We start from the raw sequence: 12,220 nt of genomic DNA on the forward strand, positions 1-12,220 counted from the left end.
ATCCCAGGATAGTCATATTTTCTATCCGTGCTCATTGTCCAACAGTTGAGTGCCATCCAATAATGTTGTTTGATATGCAAGCATGCTTCTTAATACGCACGCCACACATCATCGTGCAACGGGAAAGCCTCACACCATCCTCCACGACGCATCCAGGACCGATAGCAACATCAGGACCAATCAGACAACCTTCGCCAATTAATCTTCACACTCTCGTGAACTAGCACATTCCCAACAATGTGTGCTCCAGTGGCTAACCTGTTGGCTGATCTCTTCCTAAGTGAATCCAGATAAAGGCGCAAGCCTGTAATGTAAAACCTGGAAGGACCATAGCAAAAATCAACTCCTTGTTGTTTCCTAAAACTTATTAAAGATTGATTGTGTTCAAACAACATAACAGTTGTAGTAATGCACATGTTATTGATCATATTTGTAGAAAACTGGTAAAGATTTTAGAGTGATTTATGCAAGCTATCTCTAAAAGAAAGCACATAGTACTATTACACATAGTACCTGCATACATATCTTGTTGTTGGCTAGATGTAGACAGGTTGAGATCACAAGGAAGCACAAAGTTGGCACTTTCCTGGACATCACCTCCAAGCTGATCATCCTCTTGAGGGGCATGTATTTTATCTTCTTCTTCATCCACTGGTTGATTTAGGTCAGGTAAAGCCTCTTCATCTCCCTCATTTGGTGGGATATTTAGATCTAAATCCATGATTGATGAATGGAGGTTTTTGTTGCAGAACTCATGGATTTCTGAAGTTTGTTGAAACTCTTGTGTTCTGGTTCATTTCAAAGATTTATAGGGTGTGATGTACTCACTGGAACATGGCAGCGCCATGAAACATAAAAAACACTTCAGTTAATTTTTTTCTGATCCTAGTCTTCCCATGCAGTCGACCTCGTCCTGCCTTGCTACTAACCCCGCACCCGATGCCGTGTGTCCCCAACCCGGCATCATCACCGCGCACCCATTCCACCAAAAGTTTTCTCGTCAGAGTGCGCGCGCCACCTTTCGCCGTCCACCTATCGTGAAAAGTCTTCCCTCCTAGCAACGTAGCTCCAATACGTTGAAAAACCAAAACGCCAATTCAACTCCCAGCACGGAAACCGCCAACCAACTTTCGCATCCTGCCGCCTGCAAGGCTGCCGGTCACCGGGGCGGCGTCTGAGAGGGCGCCGCATGGCGCACGGGTCAGAGGAGAGCGATCGAGATGTGGGAGCTGGCTGGCAGCCCCGGGATGTGGAGCTGCCTCTCGCTGTGGGTGGGGCAGCTCGTCTTCGCCACCGCGTCCATCTGAGCCACGGCCTCCGCCCTCGGCTTCGCCACATACACCGCCTTCTGGTGCGTGCCATCCCGTCCCCCTTCTCCCCACCCTTGCCTCGACGTCATCCTGTATAAGTAGTCTGTCGCTCGATTAATTGCTACGAGCAAACCGTCGCTGCGCGCCATATGCGTTTGCAAATCGATTGGGCATGCTTTGGTGACAGCGTTTTGCGTGCTTGGGCAGGTTGATTTAGTGCAGATCATAGTCATCATAGTATCATACACGCGTAACACGCTTGAACAATCATGATTGAGTTGACAATTTGCTGATTGATGGTGGCTTATTAAAATTTGCCGGCATGTCATGCTGCCCTGCAATTTGCTAACTGATACGATTGCAGGGTATCTGCAGCTTTGTTGCTGGATAATCATTGTTTCTATATCATACTGCTTGCTTCCTGGAGCTGTCTGCTGCTGTAATTGGAGATGAAAGTTTTGTGGCAATGAGGTGTCCTTTTGTGCATTATAATATTCACAATTTCATTGACAGAACGATTCATTTTGTGATTCAAGTTTGTGCAATTTGGATCATAAAAGTAAATATATTGTCACTGTTGCTTTGAATACAAGTTGGCGTTAGGCTTTTGGTCTAAGTTTGTAACCACTGATAGCTGTAAGATTTGAATAGACACTCCTTCAAAATTGACAATCAGTTAAAACTATTCGATGACTGAGGCATCTGTTTCAAGCAGTAGAATGGCTTTTTTCATCTTCGGATGCAGCAGCCGGGGATGTTGTTATCCCGTTATCTAAATGTTTGAAGCACTATGAGAGACGAAAGGTAGTCAATATAATGAAATTTAAAATTTATATGCTGCTGGAACATTGAAGAACTTTACTCAAATCCAACATTCATTGTTTAAGTAGGGTAGGCATGCCAATCATTCATCATAATCTGTTCTTTGTTTGTTTGTCCTATTTATTACTCTATTCAATTTGATGAGTGACATAGGAAGTTTCAGTATTGTTTGTATCGCTGATAAGGTTGGTGTGTTCATTTTGTGGAAGGAATCTGTAAGGCGTTTGCATATGTGAACATTCGCCTATGCATCCATCAAAGTAAAACCATTTGATATGCACTATGAAAGAACTTGCAAAGTGAATAGTATCCTATTAAGTAACCAGTTTTTCGTGAACTCTCAATCTCACTTACTTTATTGCATCGATGGGACTACAGGCACTCTGGAGCTTGGGACTTGCTTGCCTTGATTGCTATGCCTTGAAATTCAAGAATGATCTCCATAGTGTTGTTCTCGTGAGCTTATTTGTTGTTGGCGATTGGGTAATTATTTATATGTTGAGCTTTTTTTTCCATCTCATGCATTGTGATGTGTCAAATCTTGTACAATGTTGATTTATTTTGGGACGAAGGGAGTAGGCGTGCTGAGATGAAACATATTAGGCGTGCTGAGGTGAAACATGTTCTATCTAAATGACCTAACGACAAGGACCGTATCCGAGAGTGACGTGGTTTCAATTCACTAAACCTCCAGTCCACATGATTTTGACTTTTGAGTCATCCCAACCCTTTTTACAACACATGATAGTTTTTTTTTCTTTCTTTTTGAGAGGACAACATGATAGGTACTTGTGTCTTGTCCTAACCAAGAAAAGGTCCGATGCATATTCGCTTCCTGCGATTCTCCAGACCATATGTATATCTCTAACCATTTCTGGAAGGTGGAGTGGAAAATAATATGGAACACTCTCATCCTCACAATGCCTTGCAGGATTGAGGCTGATGGAAGAACAAGAAGCATGGCCGAGGATAGTTTCTCATCTCGTTGGCTTCAGTTGCTCCACTAGCTTGTTTGATTCATTGATTGAGATGCAGAAGAACTTCAGATCCATAAACCATCACTCATTGGTATACAAAAAATGACAAAGCTTCTGTTGCCGGTAAAAATCGAAATCACCACCACAAACCACAACCGCAACTGTGAGGCTCAGTACATCAGCATGAGCAAATTGCAGTTTCGTACTTCCGTACCAGTAGTTCTCCTTTTTTTTTTCAAGTTTTCGCGATGAGCTTGTACAAATAATTGGCCCATATTTTATACGGATCTGCCTGATCCTATTATTATCCACTTTGCATCATTTGCTACAGATTGTGCAATACATCATGGATCTGTTCCATATAGCAGTATATATTTGTTTCGAAAAGAACAAAGTACAAGGCTGATCCTATTTTTTTATAGGAAAAAGAATTGTTTTCTGGTCCTCTTGGCGTAGGGTTGAGAATTTTACTGAATGGTCCAAATAAAGGAACAATGAAATATGGCACACTGAATTCTCATTGAGAAGCAGTTATCAAAATGTGAGTAACATACATGCTAGGTCAACATCCTGGAAGGATCACAAGTATAAACTACAAAGATACTGCATTAAAATAACTTGAGTATACCATAACATAAAAAATGTTAGTTCACATGACAATCTTAGGCTTCAGGATGCTTGACTTGATCTCTTTGTGCGGGAGAACAACACCACCGTTGGTATAGACCTCATCACCTACATGTACGTCCTCTCCCAGGATAGTCATATTTTCTATCCGTGCCATTGTCCAACAGTCGAGTGCCATCCAATAATGTTGTTTGATATGCAAGCATGCTTCTTAATATGCACGCCACACATCATCGTGTAACGGGCAAGCCTCACACCATCCTCCACGACACATCCAGGACCGATAGCAACATCAGGACCAATCAGACAGCCTTCGCCAATCTTCGCACTTTCGTGAACTAGCACATTCCCAACAATGTGTGCTCTAGTGGCTAACCTGTTGGCTGATCTCTTCCTAAGTGAATCCAGATAAAGGCGCAAGCCTGTAATGTAATCCCTTGGTTGGCCAACATCCATCCAAAAACCTGGAAGGACCATAGCAAAAATCAACTCTTTGTTGTTTCCTAAAACTTATTAAAGATTGATTGTGTTCAAACAACATAATAGTTGTAGTAATGCACATGTTATTGATCATATTTGTAGAAAACTGGTAAAGATTTTGGAGTGATTTATGCAAGTCATCTCTACAAGAAAACACATAGTACTATTACACATAGTACCTGCATACATATCTTGTTGTTGGCTAGATGTATACAGGTTGAGATCACAAGGAAGCACAAAGTTGGCACTTTCCTGGACATCACCTCCAAGCTGATCATCCTCTTGAGGGGCATGTATTTCATCTTCTTCTTCATCCACTGGTTGATTTAGGTCAGGTAAAGCCTCTTCATCACTCTCATTTGGTGGGATATTTGGATCTAAATCCATGATTGATGAATGGAGGTTTTAGTTGCAGAACTCATGGATTTTTGAAGTTTGTTGAAACTCTTGTGTTCTGGTTCATTTCAAAGATTTTCTGAGAGGGCACCGCACGACGCAGGGTCGGAGGAGGCCGATCGAGATGAGGGAGCTAGCCGGCAGCCCCGGGATGTGGAGCAGCCTCTCGCTGCGGGTGGGGCAGCTCGTCTTCGCCGCCGCATTCGTCTGCGCCACAGCCTCCGCCCTCGGCTTCGCCATATACACCGCCTTTTGGTGCGTGTCGTCCTGCCCCCGTTCTCCCCACCCTTGCCTCGACGTCATCCCGTACGAGTAGTCTGTCGCTCGTGCTTGGATTTGGGAATGGGAATGGCGGCACTCGGGCTCGGGAGGAGGCGGCTGGACGTGGAAGACACACTGTTGCGCGAGGGACGTCAAGTAGACTTTCGGCTGGGCATCGTTTCCTCGACCCGAATGATGGAGAGATGTCCAATAAACTCTAGCAAAGATATGGAGAGGGCTGCAGGCTCAGGTTGGGCCAGCGGAAAAGAGAGGAAGGAAAGGAATGGCCTGGATTTCAACGACTGGCAGGTATGTAGTCATTCATAGCTGCCCCTCAAGGGAAGGGCTTTCACTTGGAGTAACATGCAGCATAGTCCTCTACTAGAGCAATTGGATTGGTTTTTTACTTCTACTGCTTGGACCTTAACCTTTCCCCATACCTTAGTAAAGCCACTTGCTCGGTCTACTTCAGATCACACACCTTGTGTTGTGCAAATTGGAACTGACATCCCCAAGGCTGACATCTTCAGATTTGAAAATTTTTGTGTAGAGCATGATGGTTTTTTTGATTTAGTTCAATCCATTTGGCAAAATCATGGGTATGAAGGTAATGCAGCCAAGAATATTTCTGTTAAATTGAAGGCTTTGAGGAAGGGTTTGAAGAAGTGGAGTAAATCTCTCTCTAAACTTCAATTGTTGATTAAAAATTGTAATGCTGTCATAGCTTTTTTGGACTCCATTAAAAACTTGAGAGATCTCACTGTTCTTGAATGGAACTTTAGAATTCTTATCAGAACAAGCTACTGTTATACCTAAAGTATAAACAAATTTATTGGCAAAAAAGGTGTACTATCAGATGGGCCAAGTTTGGGGGTGAGAATACAAAATTTTTCCCTGCTATGGCTACTGAGTCTTATAGAAGAAATGCAATACCCTCTTTAGTAGATTCTTCTGGTTTAGTCTGTACAAGACATGAGGAAAAGGCTCACATAGCGTGGAGTGCTTTCTCTTCAAGAATGGGTTGTTCTCAGTTTGAGTTTATGCCTTTTCAGCTGCAAGAACTTTTCCATGCAAATCAATCTCTTGCTTTTTTGGATCAACCCTTTGGTATTTCTGAGTTAGACAAAATTATACAGAATCTGCCTATAGATAGAGCACCTGGGACTGATGGGTTTAATGGGATGTTTGTGAAGAAATGTTGACAAATCATTTGTCAGGATTATTATAGACTTGCAGCTAAGTTCTACTCTGGTACACTGGACCTGGATCCTTTAAACCATTCTTTTATCATCTTGGTTCCAAAGAAATCTGTGCCCGAAGGTATAAATGACTATAGGCCAATATCACTCATGGGAATCTCTCTTAAGATTTTAACAAAAGTCCTGGCTGATAGACTGCAAAAGGTGATATTGGAGATAATCAGTCAGAATCAATATGGATTCATAAAAGGGAGAACTATACAGGACTGTCTAGCATGGAACTTTGAATTCCTTCATCAGTGCCATCACTCCAGAAGGGAAATAGTCCTTCTAAAATTGGACTTTGAGAAGGCTTTTGACACTATTGAACATGAAGCTATTTTGCTTGTAATGGAAGCCATGGGTTTTAGTGCTACATGGCTTGGATGGATAAGGAAGATCTTTTCTTCTGCTTCTTCTTCAGTTCTGGTCAATGGGATACCTGGAAAAAATTTCCACTGCAAGAGGGGAGTAAGGCAAGGTGATCCTCTATCACCTTTACTCTTTGTTTTAGGAGCTGAACTCCTCCAGGTCATTGTTAACAGAGCTTATGCAATGGGTCTTCTATCAAAGCCTTTTCCATCAGACTTTGACCCAAATTTCCCTATTGTCCAATATGCTGATGACACCCTGCTTTATTTGAAAGCTAGTGGTAAAGAGCTCTTTACTCTAAAGGTTTTATTGCAAACCTTCCAGCTGGGAACTGGTTTTGAAGGTAAATTTTAATAAATCTTGTCTTATCCCAAGAAATGTTGATGAAGGAAAAGCTCAGAACTTAGCTGCAGTTTTTGGCTATCAATTGGGATCTTTGCCATTTACATATTTGGGTTTACCACTTGGTACCACTAAGCCAAAGGTAATAGATTTTGCACCTTTAGTTGACAGAATTGAAAGAAGTCTTACATCAAATGCTTCATTCCTGTCCTATGGAGATAGACTTACACTGGTTAATTCAGTTTTCTCTTCACTACCTACTTATTATATGTGTACTTTAATGTTGCCAAAGACAGTGATTGATAACATTGACAGAGCAAGAAGACATTGTCTTTGGAGAGGCTCTGAGGTCAACTCCAATAAAAGATCTTTGGCAGCCTGGGATAAAGTTTGTAAGCCTAAGAGAAAAGGTGGTTTGGGAGTGCTAAACCTTACTATCCAAAATCATGCTCTGCTCATCAAATTTTTGGACAAGTTTTACAATAAGAAGGATTTGCCCTGGGTCAATCTTGTTTGGTCTGCCTATTATGGTAACTCTGTCCCTCATCTGACAAACTTGAAGGGCTCATTCTGCTGGAGAGATATTTGCAAACTGATGGATGTCTTTAGAGGTATTGCAAAGTGTAATCTGAAAAGTGGAAATGCCTGCTCCTTTTGGTATGATGTATGGGATGATCAACCCCCTCTTCTTCACACTATGCCAAGGCTTTGTTCTTTTGCTCAAAACCAGAATGCATCTGTCTCTGATTTTCTGTCCATTGAGGCTGAAGAAAATTTTACACTATCTTTATCTGCTCAAGCTTTTCAAGAGTTTTAAGAGCTCACTTCTTCCCTTCTAGATATTGAGCTGGTTAATGAAAATGATGTTTGGTCTTACATTTGGGGAAATATGAAATATTCTTCACAAAAATTCTATGCATTGAATTTCAGAGTTATTAAGCTGCCAGTTCATTTTCTATGGTTATGGAAGTGCAAAGCAGTTTCAAAAATAAAGGTTTTTGGGTGGCTACTCATGATGAATAGATTAAACACCAAGTTCATGCTAGATCATAAGAATTGTGCTCCTCCGGATTGTGATATTTCTTGTGTTCTTTGTCAATCGGCAGCTGTTGAAGACCTCATACATCTGTTCTTTTTATGCCCGTTTGCCCAAAATTATTGGAGTCTTCTAGGCATTACATGGGATACTACTCTATCTTTGGAAGCAATGTTTATAAGGGCTAAATTGGATTATCAGGGGAGCTGTTTAATGGAGAAATTCCTTTATGCTGCTTGGCATATATGGAAGCAAAGAAATGGGTTCATTTTTGAGCAAAAGATCCCTTCTTTCATCACTTGGAGGCAACTCTTAAAGGGTGACCTCTTCCTTCTGTTGTTTAGAATTTCTGCGAGATATCACGATGTAATCATAAGTCGGATTAATGGGTTGTAACTTTGTTCTTGTTTTCTTAATAAAGTTTTTCTAACAGCGGGGGCCTCCCTTGCTGTGTTCTCTTAAAAAAAAAGAATGGCCTGAAAAGGGCCAAGCTCAAGCTGAGGAGGATTTTTATTACTTTTTAACTTAAATAATTACTGAAATGATATTTCATTTATTAAAAATACTTTCAGTGCTCAAATAATTCCGGGAAAAATCTAGAAAACACTTGGACACTCAAAGTATTTAATAAAATTTTATCTACAACAAAATGAGCGTATTAAGACGTTTCTCTTAAGACGAGACTGTAGTCGTCTCAATTTTCGAAGCCACCCTGAAAGTAAAGACGTTCGGTGCTATATCGTCCTACATTCACATCTATTTTTATTTTTTGGCAAAAGAAAAAAAATCCTGAAAAGATGGTCAAACCAAAAAGAAAAGAAAAAGAAATCCTGAAAACCACCACGCCCACGTCCTCTCTGTGCGGCGCAACAGACTCCCGACCTCGTCATCCCGTCCAGATCTGTGGTCGGCGCATGGTGCCACCGCCCCTTGCCCACCGCCAGCTCGTCTTCTCCCCAACTAGGCCACCTCCGCCTCGTCCTCCTCAGGCCACTGCTGCCATCTCATCCTCGGCCGGAGCGCCGCCGCTCGCCAGCCCTCAATTGGGTCGCCGCTGGCTAGTCCACCAGGCCGCCGGCAGCCCGTCCTCGCCCATTGACAGCCGCCGGTTCCCCGTCGCCGCCACATCTCTCTTCGGTCGTCTTCGCTAGCTGTCTGTCGCCGCGCTGCGCTGGTTTCACGGCTCAGTAAGGCGGCTCCGTCGGTGGCAGGTATGTTCTCTCGTCCCCTGATAGCTAGCTAGGGAAAACCAATGTGTGCTAAGAAAAACTAATTATTTATCCACTTGTGTTATTCAATTTGTCAAGAGTTTGTGTTCAGTTCTACCCCCATTGAGTTATTTGTTATAATCCTGCAGAACTACAAAAATGAGTAATCAATTGTTTGGACCCTTTTGCTTCAGGGGATTTGCATGGCAGAAAGTTGTTTGATGAAATGCCAATACCAATACAGGCTAACAGGCATTGTACAGATTTGATAATCGAGTTGATGCTTTGTGGACCTCTGCAGTTCTATCCATACAAATATGATACTACACTTGCTCTAGAAGAGTATTCATTAAGGGTAGTCCTATGCATATTTAACAGTATTTTTCTTGTTGAAATTTCTTATCTGATATATAATTCATTGAATTTATATTGCAATTAGCCAAAGATACTGACTAATGGGAGTACTATGATAGTATCTACTCATGTGCAGACACAGTGGCCCAAGCCCAATGCATGCATGCAATCTGTGATGTTTAAGCATATATATATAGTTATATCATCCAGTCTACAGAACCGGCAAGAGAATTGGAATTAGCAGAGTAATTAAACTTATATTTTTTATCTCAAGATTACATTACCATTGGGCAAGGAATTGCGACAATATTCAGGTTCTCTTCATTGGCCTTTTCCCTGTCTCATCTTAAGTTCTGAATTACTACTGCTGTTTTTGTTTCATTTGATGTCTACATGTGAAATTTTAGCTTAGAAAAGGTACACATCTAGAGATGAGTATTATTGAAGTTAACTTTATGCAGATTTGTTTTAAAAAATATTGCTACCAGAATACAAATCATGCCTTATTCTACACTGATGGAACTTAGGTTTAAGTTTTTGTTTTGAGGAAAAGCTTATTGAATCATGAATTTAGTAGTGGTTCATTTTTATCTGGCCGTACATACAGGAGATGATTCGTTTAAGTTAATTACATTTTCCATTACACTCATGTATTAATTAAGAGCAGTGAATACTCATGTAAAGGCTTGTAGGCTATATTCAAGTTATCTAACTATTGGTTGCCCTCTAGCTTATTTTGATATATTAGTTGTGTTTAAACCTGAATAACAAATTATTTAGATGCAAGAACAAGAGTAACTTCTGAAGTTTCAAGGTATGGTCATCCTTTGTTTTTTTAATGTAAATTGTTGTAGATCTGTAGGATAATAGTATGGCTATAATCTCTTTGTTCAGAAATATACAAATTGAAGTACTTGATCTTGAAGAACTTTATGTAGCTAGGCTGTATTTCATAGATCTTTGGTGAAGCTAATAAACAATCCCAAGAACAGGTTCCTGTCATATCTCATGGCGTGTCTTCTATGAAGAAAACACATGTATGTATTGTCTTATTATTTCTGCATGGCCTAGTAAGCTAACTTTCTTATAATTTTTGTAGGTCATATATATGATCTGAACTGATTTGGTTAGTAAAAAATTATTATACAGAGGCAGATTGTAAAGAAGAAACGTATCATGCTGTGAAGAAGGGAGGAGCTAAAGCAAGTGTTAGCATATGATTCATTCTAAATTTCTTTTTAGAGATGCAAATCTCCTTTTTTTTTTGTATGATTGTTGACCTGACATGTTAATAACAATTGCTCTTAATATAATTACCTTCTCATTGATTGAAATGTATTACGGTTTTTTGGCATTTGATATGTTGATGCAATAATATATATGATGTTCAGATGTGAATGCTGTCAATATTGCAACAAGCTTTGGTAGGAAAGCTTTGGTATCCTACAAGTGCCGTATGAATTAGTTGGATTAAATAAAACGTCTCAGTTACTCTTAAGAACGCGTGAATAGTCCATGAGACGTTATTTGAGCCCATCCATAAAAGCGTCTCAACCTCCATAGGGATGTTATTTTAGCGTCTCAAATCTATTAGAGATGTATTAGAGATGCTTTAGAAAACGTCTCTACAATTTTGAGACGATCCCAACGAAGACGCTTCTGGGACGCTTTGAAGAAGTTACTCTGCATATGCCTAAGGACGGTGTAGAACGTCTCTAAACCACAAATAAAATGTCTTGAAATGCATGTTTTGTTGTAGTCCTACATTAATTACTTTAATAGATTCCATTTTAACCCTAGTTGTAAATTTCTATTTCCAACACTTAACTGTCTGTTTTATTTGAAATTTTTATTATTATTAGTATTTTTATTAATATTAGATGATAAAACCGTTTGTCTTATTTGAAATTTTTTATGATTAGTATTTTTATTATTATTAGATGATAAAACACGAATAGTATTTTATGTTTGACTTATTTTTTAAAAAAAATTTATAATTTTTTCAAATAGATGAATGGTCAAATGTTGGATATGGAAACTCATGACTGCATTTAAAATGGAACGGAAGGAGTAAATGAAATTTTAACGTAACAAACGAAATTTTCTCCACCGCAACAATGGTTAACTGAATTAAGGACGGATAAACTTGTAAGGTCATGAGATACGGCGGTAGGCATCCGAGATACTCCCTCCCTCCGTCCCAAAATAAACCAACCTCGTACGGAATGTGACACATTATATCCAGATTCGTAGTTTTATGATGTGCCAAATCTTGTATAAGATTAATTTATTTTGGGACTAACGGAGTAGGCGCACTGAGATGAAACATGTTCTATTTAAATGACCAAACGACAAGAACCGTATCCGAGAGTGACGTGGTTTCAATTACTAAGCCTCCAGTCCACATGATGTTGAGTCATCCCAGCCCTTTTTACAGCACATGATAGTTTTTTTTCTTTCTTTTTGAGAGGACAACATGATAGGTACTTGTGTTTTATCCCAACCAAGAAAAGGTCTAATGCATATTCGCTTCCTGCGTTTCTCCTGACCATATGTATATCTCTAACCATTTCTGGAAGCTATCTTGTTGAGTGGGAAATAATATAGAAAAAATTCGTCCTCACAATGCCTTGCAGGATTGAAGCCGATGGAAGAACAAGCAGCATGGCCTAGGATGGTTTCTCATCTCGTTGGCTTCAGTTTTATTGATTGAGATGCTGAAGTCAGATTCATAAACCATCACTCATTGGTATACAGAAAATAACAATGCAATCACCACCACAAATCACAACCACAA

The 12,220-nt window shown here is 40.1% G+C and overlaps 1 long non-coding RNA gene and 1 pseudogene across 1 annotated transcript; one reads left to right on the forward strand and one right to left on the reverse strand.

Annotated features, from left to right (window-relative positions):
- Positions 1–3,758: 3,758 nt before the first annotated feature.
- On the reverse strand, positions 3,759–4,915 carry LOC127782103 (probable mannose-1-phosphate guanylyltransferase 2; annotated as a pseudogene).
- Positions 4,916–8,709: 3,794 nt separating this feature from the next.
- LOC127781404 (uncharacterized) lies at positions 8,710–10,749 on the forward strand. The gene is made up of 2 exons (XR_008018987.1): positions 8,710–9,072; positions 9,264–10,749. It is a non-coding gene; the product is annotated as an uncharacterized LOC127781404 (long non-coding RNA).
- The last annotated feature ends 1,471 nt before the right edge of the window (positions 10,750–12,220 follow it).

This window comes from Oryza glaberrima, chromosome 8, assembly GCF_000147395.1.
Source record: "Oryza glaberrima chromosome 8, OglaRS2, whole genome shotgun sequence".
Lineage (NCBI taxonomy): Eukaryota > Viridiplantae > Streptophyta > Magnoliopsida > Poales > Poaceae > Oryza > Oryza glaberrima.